This window comes from Castor canadensis, chromosome 6 (assembly GCF_047511655.1).
Source record: "Castor canadensis chromosome 6, mCasCan1.hap1v2, whole genome shotgun sequence".
NCBI classification, from domain to species: domain Eukaryota; kingdom Metazoa; phylum Chordata; class Mammalia; order Rodentia; family Castoridae; genus Castor; species Castor canadensis.
Window position 1 is genome coordinate 126,155,400 of NC_133391.1, and position 13,576 is coordinate 126,168,975.

Consider the following 13,576-nt stretch of genomic DNA (forward strand, 5'->3'; position numbering starts at 1 on the left):
TCTCATGCCAAGAACAGATTGCCTCTTCTATAACTCAAAAATATGGCTTAGAAAGCAATGGTATAGGCAGAACATTGGAGCAAGGAAGAATTGAAGGACCCATGAATGTACTTAAAATGATTCTAAGAAAAATAAAGAATAAATTGGTATATAAAATACAAACTTCTGATAATAAGAACTTTAATTTTAAAACTACCGTATCTTTGGTGGACTTCTATTTCCAAAAAAAAAGAATAAATAGACAACTTTTTTTTCCATTTTACCTGGTAAGTACAACTCAAAACTCTGGGCAGTATATATGAACAAACATGAAGATTATGAAAGGGTGTGAGAAGAAGACAGACTGACTAGGGAACTTGAGACCCAAGGAACAAGGAAGAGGTGAGTTCTCTGGGTTTTCTCTTTATTTCACAGGTCCCAGACTTGGAGTTAAAGCAACTAGTAATGACAGTGGGCACAGAGAAAACCATTTCTAACAAAAGGTTACTTCTAGTCAAAGGACCAGGAAGGGGCTACCTAGAAAGACAGAAAACTTTCATACAATATCTACTCAGCTCCAGTCAAATATCACTGAGAACACTATGACCACAACTCCACCTATGCCAGCAAAGACCACATGGGAGACTTAGAATATTTGAGAATGTTTTCATCATCCCAAAAGGAAACACCATACTCACTAAGTAGTCATATGACTCTCAGCAATTACAGCAATTACAAAGTTACTTTTAGTCTCTATGAACATTTCATATAAGTGGAATAATCCAATATGTGGCCTTTTGTGGTTGTTTTTATTTTTTTCAGTTGGATAATGGGATCATATAGAAAATTTAGAATGGCATTAACATTTAGCATGTGTATAAGACCATTTCTACCATAGTATGTCTGGCATTCTATAGAATTTAGACATCATGACAGAACTGATAAATGGCTATTTTAACCCCTCTCATGCTCCATCCTAGAAACCTAACTGGGGGTAACTGGAGATGCAGAAAGGACAAAAGATAGAAGATAAAGTTGGGGCCAGATGTACTGGGTGCTCGGATGGAAACACACAACAGCCTTGTTTCTTCTTTTCTCTATTATTCTTTTTCTTTTACTTTGCTTCTTTTTTTCTCTATTCTTTAAAGCCTTACTTCAAAAGTCTTTCTTCTTCTCTATTCTTTAAAGTCTCTTTCCTTAGACTTGCTCCGTCCCATGTTTTCTTTAATCTCTCTTAAAGTCTTGGCCCTCAGACTTGCACTGTCCCATGTTCTTTCTTAAAGTCTCAGTGCTCAGACTTGCAGACAAACAACAGCAGCCACATCTAAAAACTGCATTAGCATGACTCTTAAAGTCTCCATCCTTAGACTTGCACTGTCCCATGTTCTCTTTAGCTTTAGCTTAGCTTTTTAAATGTCTATACATAAAGCTCTCAGTGCAGAAAACTGCTCTGGTGGAGACACACAACAGCCAGCAACAGCAGCGTCATTCTCACAAGCAGCCCACCTATCAATCAACAATCCTCCAACAATCCCCTTCAATCAAATCCTCTGTCCTTTTCAATGAATCTTTTATGTTCAGTGGTAAACAAGGAAGTGGGGTAACAGTCCTCAGGGAGGGGTGTGACACTGTAACAAGAGAAATCTGAGTTCCTACTTCTTTCCCTGAACATAAACAACTTAGGAAAAGTAGCTGTGCTGCATTTTGCCTTCACCCCTTTCTGTAGCTGGGACCATGCCAAACTTAGCCTGTAGATCATTGAGCACAGCTGTGCTTGTGTCAGGTTCTCATAGGCTTCTCATAATCTGCTCCCCACAAACCCCAATTTACCATGAGAAAACTGAGGCACAAATGGTCATATAATCTGTCCACAGCCTCATGTCACAACCAGAATTTGAACTCTGGTACTTCAGACAACAATTTCCAGCCATTCATTATTGCCACATTACCTCAAAGATCTCATAATGACCAAGATAATGAGGAGATGTCTGGGGATTCCATAGTGTACTAATTCTCCTAAAATGTACTCAACTCCTTCTTCATCAGTTCATTTGTGCTGCTGTTACAAAACGTCTCAGACTGGGCAATTTATAAAGAACAGAATTTCATTTCTCACAGTTCTGGAGCCTGGAAAGTTCAAAACCCAGGCATTAGCACAGGCATCTGGAGAGGGCCTGTTCTATCAATGGTGTCTTCTCATGATGGCATCTTCACATGACAGAAGGTAGAATGACAAAAAGAAAAACAAAAGGGAGAACTCTCTCTGCAGCCTCTTTTATAAGGGCATTAATCCATTCAGGAGAACACAGAGTTGATGATGTTATCATTTCCCAAAATGCTAACCCCTATTTTAACATAATAGGAATTAAGTTTTGTCATGAATTTTGATGGATATACTACCTTCAGGTTATAGATTTCTCCAAATAGTTTCCCGTGCTAAGATCCCTCATCAGTAAAGAGTACATGCTACTTAACTCCATCAGAGTCATCAGTAAAGAATCAGACAGAATTATAAACTGCTTTGTCATAAGAGGCAATACATCTTTCAGGAAACAGTTGGAGCAACAGCTGCCTCTCTGGACCAACTGTAGGGTCTGGAAGATTTTACTGTGCTCCAAGATCATCCAGTTACTGACCTGCTTCCTAGTTATCCCAGATGATACTGGAGCTGAGCACTGTCCCTTTGCCATTTCTCTATTTGGCATCATGGCATCTGTTCTTGAGATGGGCTAAAATTGGAAAACTGAGAATGCCTATGGTTCAGAGACAACTTTGGAGTCAGACATGACACCGCCTGCTAGCCACTAGAAAGTTCGCTTCTATTCTTAGCATCACTAAGCATCAATGTCATCATTATAAAAATGAGAATCATAGTACTGATTTTGTAGGATGGTTTCAAGGATGAACATAAATGAAGCATGGAGCATAAACAGCAGAATGTTTGGTACATGGTGAGTGATAGCTAAATGAAAGCTATTATGCTTATTATGTGTCTTGCCCAGTGCTATCCAATTGAGCTTCCTGAGATGATGGAAAATCTCCTAAATGTGGTAGCCTTTAGCCACATATAGCTACTGAGTACTTGAAATGTGGCTAGTATGACTGAGGGACTGAATTTTTAAATTTCATCTAAATTTAAACAGTTACACATAGCTAGTGACTACCATATGAAATGGCACATATAATGCTCAGCCAGTAACTAGGCTGACAGGCCAGGTTAATTAGAACAAATATTATAACTATCAGCCAAATCAATGAAAATGGCATCATAAGAGAAATGAGCAAAAAATATTGTGACTAGAGATTTTAATTTTAAAATAATAGAGAAGTGATGCTTTATGTGGAGCCTACTACATTTGTGATAAGTTTAGAACTGTTTATAAGAAACTGGTAAGCATTTTTTAAAAGAAATTTATTCTAGTACAGTAAAATAAATTACTATTTAGCAAATATTTACTTCTTCTCCTCCCACTTGCATGGGGAAAGTATTTTTCCCTGTCCTGATTAATTTCGGATGTGGTCATGTGACTTGCTTAGGTCAATGGAAAGGGCATAAAGGCCTTCAGAATCATTACATGTATCTGTTCATTTCTCTGAAGTTTCTGACTCCATCAAGTGAAATTGTGTTTCAGTTAGCTACTGCGCCTTTGTTCTGCTCCCAGAACAAACCACATGAAGCAGATGTGAACACGACCCAGAGTCTGAAGGAGAACAATTCACAAACACATCAGTAAGAAATAAGTGGTTATTTTTGTATGCTACTAAGATTAAAGGAATAAGGTTACCAGGAGATTATATTAGTTAGGAGTCTGCAAAATAACTAACCTAGTAGGATACAGACACACATGAGAGAGAAAGATTATAAAGAATTAGCTCATGGGATTATAAAGGCTGAGAGGACAGCAGGTGGAAATCTGGGAAAGCCAGTAGTTCAGTCCATATCTAAAGGCTTGAGAATCAGTGGAGCTAACGGTACAATTTCCAGTATGAGATGAGATGTTCCAGCTCAAACAAAAGGGCAGCAAGAAAAAGAGGAGAATTCCTTCTTCCTCCACATTGTGTTCTGTACAGGTCCTCAGCAGATTGGATGAAGCCAATCCCTATTGAGGAGGGCAACAAACTCTACTCAGTTGGCTGACTCAAATGCTAAAACCATCTAGAAGCACTTTCACAGACACATCCAGACTGGTCAGGTTGGCACATAAAATTAACCATCACAGAGACCAAACCCCAAGCTACTCAAGTAGGTACGGAAACAGTCACATTTTCCAGCCCAACTGTCAAGGCGACTGTCAGAGATAAATGGGCATCCCAGCTGAGTCATGATCATCACAACCCAGCCTCCACCATATGTTCTCATCCTATCTTCCAAGTAAATCTTTCCTCTGGAAATCTTATAAGTAGAACACTCATTAGATGGATTTCCAATGTATCCTGCCAAATATTTAAATATGCTAGTGAAGTCTAGCACTTGGGAGGCAGACGCAGGAGGATCCAGACTTCAAAGCCAGCCTGGGCTACATAGTGAGTTCCAGAAGCTACATAGCAAGCCCCTTCTTGAAAAGAAAATCCATTGTAAAAGCTCATCCATAAAGAATGGTTTCATTAGAAGCATACTCAGTATTAAATAACTATCTCTTCCACTAGAAGGTACTTTTCCTTCATTCACAAGCACTGAATTTGGTTTAATAGAATGACTCACTTCATGAATGTTTCTGCTTACATTATATACCTACCAGTAAATAATGAGCACTATATCTTTGACATACTAGTTTGTGAAAATGGTTTTTGGAAGGCATACCAAATAAAGGTAATAGGTAAACCTTATTTTAGGGAAGGAAGGGATAATTATAACGCATAGTGCAACTATTTAGAAAGTAAATTTGAAATGAAAAATGAGAAATAAAATCTGTGAAGTTCAATTATAGAACATTGAACAGGAAAACTGAATGGTTTTGTTCCCTTGGTCAACAGTCAAATTCTAACAAGTTCTGGAACATTCACGATCCTTCCCGTTCCTGCTGCCTAATTTTTTACTGCTGCCCAAGCTATACATAACACTGGTCACACATCTGTCCTCCAATGCCTCAAGGAGAAGTCAGTGACCATGTTTTCCCCTGCTGAGGATGCCTAGGAGCTGACAGGAAGATGCAGTAGCTGCTGCACTGAAGTCTGAGATGCTGTTAGGCCCTGCTGTGCTCCTCATCGAAGTGGAAAGAAGCTTTCTTCCTCACTTATATAGAACATTCTATCACATCACCCCTAAAAATGTTTTTCCTTGTGAGCCTAACTTACAGCAATTTCTCCTAAGCAGCCTTTTCAGATTTCACTCCCTGCCTTGTTTTGCTTATACCCAGGAAGACAATAGAAATGACGCTCTCCTCAGTGTTGTCCAATTACTGCATGCTGACCTTGCCTCAAACCTGAACTCTTCTGTTCTTTTTCCTTGACATGGGCATTCATGCAGATAGATCACTGACAACTTCATCCTGCCAGTATCAAATCTGGCAGGCCAAAAATGTCTGAACCCCAGCATGAACACAATTCAGTCTCTTAGACTAATTTGGGACCCCTGCTACCTTGCCTCTTTTAAAAAATTAGTGAAAATAAGACTCCAATTTGTTGGATGGGGATATTTATTGGAAACTGTACAGATTATCAAAACAAATGACTGAGTTATCAGAGCAGTTTCCTTCAATGAGTACCTTAAGGTCAAAAGCAGCAAACTGGGACTTTGGATAGTATGGCAGACTGAGTGCTCTGAACACACAGACATGCTTCACTAAAAGAACATTATTTAAAATACATAGAGTTGGACTTGAAAGCAAAACAAAAAAAGTCCTATAATCTCCAAGTTGCCAGAAATGAGCTAAAATAAGCAAGAGTTAAGGTTTACATTGAGAAAAAGGCTCTAGGCCAAGGATTTGACCCTCTGTGTAAAGCTGACAGCCAGTAAAATGTTGCCCACCAGGGAAAGGGACATCTGAGAAAAGCAATACGTGGTCCAGGGAAACAAAATGAAAGCACTTCCCCTGACCTGGTTTGTAGCCAGACCAGAGTCACCCTTGGAGGATCAACACTCAATCTGTCCTCCACTATGGGTCTGACTGAATTCACACTGCCACACATAAGAAACTTTCAGTCAAGAATTGACTTAGAAACTGGTCCAAGTAATGACAAAAGTGTGTATTAAATGCTTCATCATATATGAAATTCTAGAATATACTTAAATAAATTGTATCTGTGGTTACTTCCTGGAGTAGGGATTGACTGAGAAGGGCCATGAGGTAACTTGTCATGATGGAAATACCTCAGGCCTTGATATTTGGTTGCATGCATGTGTGTTTGCATGCATCAAACATCACTCTTGAGATCTGAACAAGTCACTGTCCATAAATTACAATACCTTCTATGCTAAAATAAATGTCCTAAACCAGAAGTCCACCTAAGGCTATGCTAAGTCACCCCTATAGGGAAACCTCTGCACACCAGAGCATGTGTAGGAAACTGGAGTTTTCTCCTCCCTGGCTGCTGGAAAATGATTGGAGCGCAGAGAAGGAAAGGACTTGAATGCAGCCAATCAGAGGCTCTAATTTGGGCCTTTGACTCCTCTGAGAATCCAGAAATCTAACAATAGCTGGCACATTGGGTAGCTGCACAGTGGTGAGACCAAGTTGACCTGGCCTTCTGAGGCTTCTATCTGAACCTGGTTTTCCAGTCATCTTAAAAAAAAAAAAATCCTTTTTGATTAACTAACCAACATCAATTGCTATTGTTTATAACTAAGATTCTAATTAGTATGACATCTAGTATCAAAAGTGAGTGGCTATAGACCCAGCCTCAGAAATGCAGGTGCAGAACTGGGTACCTGGCAAAAGAGAAGCTTTGGGTGGTAAAAATTGAGGCTGTTATAAGGTATGAAAACTGCAACCCATGTGTTACACACAGTCAATCATTAAGATGATTATTAAATGGGTGGTAAAAATTGAGGCTGTTATAAGGTATGAAAACTGCAACCCATGTGTTACACACAGTCAATCATTAAGATGATTATTAAATGGTGTGCTGAGATCTCCTAAAATGAAATGTCAATTAAGGATCAGGTTTGGTGGGATTCAGAAACCACAACAGAGCCAAGGTCCCTTTTAGTCCTCACAATAGCCTGTGGAGGTAGCTATTATCATCTCCTTTGTTTAAAGCTTAAGTGGAAAAACTGCTGGGACTCAATTCTAAAAATGGCTCTGAAGCATCCAAAATGTGACTTGCATGTCCTTTGTGGATGAGTTTTCATTCACATGTGTTTATCCACAAACACAATATAAAATGTAATTTACAACAGTGGTAGATGGCTTCTGGAAAAGGGTTTAAAAGGATTGTGGTAGAGTATAAGGAAATGTCAACTCCTTTTTTTCTTCTTTCTTTTTTCAGTTACTGAATTTTAGTTATAAAAATAATAGGTTTCATTGTGACCTTTACATACATGCATATAACATACTTTCATCATAATCACCCTCCATATTACCTTCTCTTATCATCCCCCACCCCCAGCCCCCTTCTTCTTCCCTAGTAGTTCCCATTCTACTTTCACATATTCTTTATTTGCTCTAGATTCCACATATGGGACACTTGTCTTTCTGAGTCTGGCTTATTGATCTCCAGTTCCATTCATTTTCCTGAAAATGACATGATTTCATTCTTATTTATGGCTAAATAATACTGCATTGTATGTATACATATATATTTATCCATCCATAATTCTACATTATACATATATATTTACCCATTCATCCATTGATATGCACTTAGACTGATTCTATAGCTTGACTATTGTGAATACTGTCATGATAAACATGGGTGTACAGGTGTCTCTATTGTATTCTGACTTTGATACCTTTGGATATATACTCAGGAAGGTATAGCTAGATCATATGGTAGTTTCATTTTTAAGTTTTTGAGGAACCTCCATACTGATTTACATAAAAGCTGTACTAACTTCCATTCTCAGCAACAGTTAGGATCCACATCACACACACACATCCTCAACACCATTGTTGTTTTTTGTTTTGATGATAGCCATTCTGACTGGGGTGAGATAGAATCTCAGAGTAGTTTTGATTTACATTCTCCTGATGGCTAAAGATGTCAAACATTTTTAATGTATTTATTGGCCATTTGTACTTCTTTTGAGACCTGTCTGTTTAGCTCATTTGCCCATTTATTGATTGAATTACCTGAGAATGTCAACTTTTTTTTTTTTTTTTGGTGGGACTGGGGTTTGAACTAAGGGCTTTATGCTTGGAAAGCAGGTGCTCTATAATATTAGCTCTTAGACATTTCACTATGTTACACACAAATACATTGCTATCCACTCAGTAACATAATACTATAGCTCGAAATGCCTCCTTAGAGAATGCTTAAGGGAAACTCAGGCTAATATCAGACTTTGTTAGTTATAATACTTCATGGCAAAAAATGAAAGCTAACAAGCTAACCTGATAAGGAAGTTGATCATAAGTGAACAGGAGTCTTTTCCAACATCCAAGCATACAAAATTTATCTCTGCTTTAATCTTTTATTCTTTGCTATATTCCTCGGCTTCTCTTCTCACAGTTAATCACCTTCCATGTTCCTAGTCCAGCAGGTTGAGGCATCTACTAGATCTCAGTTTTATCTAAGGAAGAGACTCTGTCTAATTGACTCTGCTTGAGTCAGGTGCCTACTTCTGGTCTAACCAGACTCTAGACAAAATTATTACCACCTCAGATAAGATGAAAGTTATGGGTTTCATTGTGAGCAGAGGACACATCTTTACTTAATTTACTTACAAATTTTACCCACTGCCTTTGTGAACCTCATGATTCCTTTGGATTTAAAGCTGAAAAAGCAGTAACAAAGTTCACCTAATCCTAGATGTTCACGTTTTCTCATTTTACTTTATTCAAACTCTGTAGATTAAATATAACTTTAGATAGACATCTAATTTCACACCTGCCTTCTTTCATAGATCATACACCTCTTTCCTTTTGTACTTCCTAGCACTTAATATTTAAATGAATGACTTAATGAAGTAAAATGGTGATGAGGACAACTTTCCTTACAGTTTTTCCTAAAATCAGGCTTAGAGAAACACAACCATTTGCAGTAGGAAGGTCTTAACATGGGAGTCCATTCATATCCAGTTTTAACAAAGTCCATTTATCAAGAAAGCTTGGGGAAGTTTCCATTCATACACTCATCCTCATATTCAACCAGACTAACAGTCAGTGAATCAGAATAGGATTGCATTGTGCTAGCAAACTGTTTTAACAAATGTTTGATCTTCTATGAGTCCAAAAGCCCTGCAGGATCTTATTAAGTCTCAAGGTAAAATATTATGAATATGATTTGCATAGTTAAATGCTATAGGGAAAAAACAAATACTTAAGGGTTGTTTTTGTTTGCTTGTTTTGTTGGTATGGATCCTGAATAAGTGGGCATTTATTATGGCTTTTTATTCTGGATTCTACCTCCTTGCCAAAAGAGAAAGGCTCCTCTGGACAAAAGATGACCTATCAAAGAAAGTGACAACCCATGTATTAGTCATCTTTCTGGCACTATAACAAATACCTGAGGTAATCAACTTAAAAAGGGAAAGAACTGGGGCTGTGGATTAAGCTCACTGATAGAATATTTGCCTAGCATGCAAATATGTGATGCATGAGGCATCACAACAGAGAAAGAGAAAGGAATAGGGAGAGTGAGAAGGGGAGAGAGAGGAAAGAGAGACAGAGAGAGAGAGAGTGATTTATTTTGGCTCACAATTTTGGAGGTTTCAGTCCATGATCAGTTGGCTCCATTGCTTTTAGGTCTGTGGTGAGGAAGCATAACAAGGTGGGGCTCATGGTAGAGCAAAGCTGCTCACCTCATGACCAGGAAATGTAAGGAAAAGGAAGGAATGGGGTCTTATTATCCCCTTCATGGACACCCACAATGACCTGAAACCATTTCACTAGTCCCCACTTCTTCATATTTCTCCACTACCCATAGTTTCAACCAGCGGGTCAAGCTTTTAACACATGGGCCTTTAAGGGATATTGCAAGTTCAAACTACAGCATCAGCTTTCCAGTCCACAAGCCCAAATTTTTCCCTGCCTCTTCCACAAAGCTTACCCAAGGCCTCAGACACACCTTTCTGGAGAAAATCCAGAGTGCTGCATTTGTTACCTTTTCTGTCACTCTCCATTTTCTACAACTTTTGAGATACGTGTTCTACTGGAAATCATTGTTTAACTTCTGAAATTCTTGTAGCTTTCAAGATATATCTATTGGTATTTCAGTGGTCATTTCAACAGATATTTGACCATTTCAACAGATATTTCTCACATTGTTGAACTTAACTTCAGCATTGAAGACTCATGTGGCTATTGATAGGTTTGAATTTTATTGTTTTAAGTCTTTTATAGATAAAGGAGAAAACAGGGGTTTTATATTAAAAGGAATGAAGTAATGATGAAATAAATAAACAGGAACAGGTAGGTAGGAATCTAAACTAAGTCAAACTAACTCAAAATAACTTTCCACAATCTCAAAAAATTCCAGGAAAGCATCATATAGATGACTCTGCTCTTTCCACAGCCCACCCTGGGCTACAAGGAAGGAGGAAATTTTTTTCTGTTCATGCCTTCCCTGTCACTGATTCCCCCAACTCAATGACCCTCCACATAAAGAAGGGAAAAGTGTTAAGCAATTCCATGCAAATGTAGTCTGGGTCTCCAATATCTATTCACCTCTTTATCCTGAGATTCAGAAACCATGGTAATAAATTAGTAACCACAGAAATCTCAGAATCAGATGAATTCCTCCTCCACCACTTCCTTTCTACCCTTGCATCAGCATAAACCACCAGGACCTAGGACCCTGGCAGATGCTCACCTCATTCTGAGGCCTTGGGAAAAGTACAAGTGTTAATAGTCCCTGTTCTGCATTCTCAGATTTGCTTTTCTTATTGATTATAACATCAACAATTGAGCAGACGTTTCATAAGGACTCTTTTCCAGCTGACTGTTTCCAAACAAAGCTCCAGATGACAAACCAGCCCCAAGGGAATCTGGCCAACTATATCCTCAGAGGTGCAGAAGTCCAAGCTCAGCAAGTCTCCCACAGACTAAGACAGCCTTAGTCTGTCTCGTGGGGCTCATCTTTCTGAAAGGGCTCCATTCTCTCTCCACTCTGCATGACTTCCACCTTTGGATAATGTCTTCCAAAACTAAACTGCTATTATCAAAGGACCCTGCCACAGGGAAGAAAATTCACTTCTGTTTCAAAAATTTGAAAACCTGAAAGCATATTTTTTAAGTGGCGTTCTGATGTAGAGAACATCTGTAGAAAACAGGGAATTGGAGCCTGAGAGACACAACAGAGGTCATTGCAACACTTGCCCGAGTTCTGGTTAATGTGGGCCATTGCTCATTGGTGACTCAGTCTCAGTGAGGCACTTGTCGGTAAATCATCTAGGAATCATTTTACACTTCCATATGACACACCACTCTCTTTAGTAAGTCTTAGAAAAACCCCAATCACCAATGGTGCTCCTAGAGCTTTGACATTCATGAAATAGGCATATTTCTTTTCTGAGGAACTTGTGGAGTCAGAGAGATTTAAACAAGGTCAGAACAAGTTTGTCTGACATCCAGTCTGAAATCCCAACACAGCCCTCACTTGTACCTTTTATTTCATTATGACAACAATCCATGCTGAGATAAAATTTTTGACAAATAGTTTTATAGAACTGTAGAATTTATCTTAATAAATAAGGATTTGACTTCATTTTTTTCTATCAACTTTACCATTTTTACCAAAGTCAGACTTACTTTTAAACCTGTGGTTCATCAAAATTTATCAGTCAACTCCCCTTTCCCTTTTTCTGATATCAGAAGTTTACTTGCACTTAGGCTATTCCAAAATCAAATAAAGAATTATTCCAATTAGGCAAAATATTGGCTCCATTTTACTTAATAATCCACTGATTTTACAGGTATTACTTCTCAGTTTTCTCTCCTTCAGAGATCTTTTTAACTATTGTCATTCGACACCTTCCCTGGACCAGATACGAAAAGTTACTTTGCTTTCACCTGTTTTCACAAAATACATAACCAGTTGCATAGCAGTAACATGCTACCTGGTGACTAATCTTACTAGTCCCTCACTCCCTTATTTAACTCTTACAGATTCCCTGCTTTATTTTCCAAAATAAATTCACTTCCAATAACATCTGCCAGGCAGAGAGCTAATAAGGAGATAGGGGAAAAAACACAAAGAAAGCTTTTTCTCCCTACCTACAAAGGCTTTTAAATCAATTTCTATATGAACTTGTAAACAGCACACACACACACACACACACACACACACACACACACACACACACATATTCCCTCACAGTTTCTAGGGCTCCAGAATTCAAGATCAGCTTACCTGGGCAGTTTCTGGCTCAGGGTCTCTAATGATATTGCACTCAGATATTGACTGGGGCTGTAAACATCTGAAAACTTTCCTGGAAATGGAGGTTCTTCTTCCAAAGAAACCAGATCACATGGCTAAGAAGTTGGCACTGGCTGTTGGTGAGAGGGTTGTTTTTCTACATGCTTGAGCATCCTCAAAATACAGCAGCTAGCTTCTCTGACAATATCTCTTGAACAGACACTGCAATTCACTTTATGACCTAGTTCCAGAAATCACACACTGTCCCCGCTACTATACCTATACTGGTCACACAGGTCAGGCTTGATTCTATGTAAAAGAATACTACACAGGGTATGAATACCAGGAAGCAAAAATGATTGAGAGCCATCTTGAAGGATGGCTACCACGCAACTACCACACATTAGGATAAAATAAGCATAGATGGAAGGCCAAGTAATTTCTACTTTCTTAAAGTTATCATTCTTTCCTTGCTTTCCTAAGTTATCACTTCCTCTTAAGCTTGTTGGGAAATAATGTTGCTATGGTTTGAATGTGCACCCCAAAATTCATGTGCTGAAAACTTAATCCCCAATCTAACGATATTGCGAAGTAGGACCTTTAAGTGATTAATCCATCACGGAACACCTCCCTCACGAAGGAATAACTAATAAATCCCAAGGATAGAAAGCAAAATCAAGCTTCAAGAAAACTGGTATAACAAACTAGGAGTCAGAACTGAATTTACTCCTCTACCTCTCGAAACCACATGGTCTTTCATTGTTTCATCTTTCTCCCTCGCGGTCCCCATTGTGCTTTCTAAATTTATTCCAATATTTAACACTAACACTAGGCTCTCTGAGTCTCATTCCAAATAGACACTAAAAAAAAAAATCCAATTGGTCCCATTTTGTCTATCCCTGACCCAATTAACTGTAAGGGGAGAAGGGGGAAAAGTATGACATGATCTACACCATTCATCAGAATGTGGGGGAGCAGACAGTCTTTTACAAAGGGTAAGTGGAAACAAAGATGAAATGGTTGGTACAAACTCCTGGCAAAGAAAATTATCTTGCTTCAAGGTAGCAAATTAACCATATATCCAACTCAAAGCTGAAGAGCTTTAATTGAAACTGATATTTTTCTCAAAGAAATTAAAAAT

The 13,576-nt window shown here is 38.5% G+C and overlaps 1 long non-coding RNA gene across 3 annotated transcripts in view; it reads right to left on the reverse strand.

Moving 5' to 3' along the window:
* The window catches only part of LOC141423924 (uncharacterized), a 111,600-nt gene extending 98,946 nt beyond the window's left edge, over nucleotides 1-12,654 (reverse strand). For all 3 annotated transcript variants that reach the window (XR_012448690.1, XR_012448689.1, XR_012448688.1), the window contains exon 1: nucleotides 12,430-12,654. This is a non-coding gene — a long non-coding RNA (uncharacterized lncRNA). The remainder of the gene's footprint in view (nucleotides 1-12,429) is intronic.
* Between the last annotated feature and the right edge of the window lie 922 nt (nucleotides 12,655-13,576).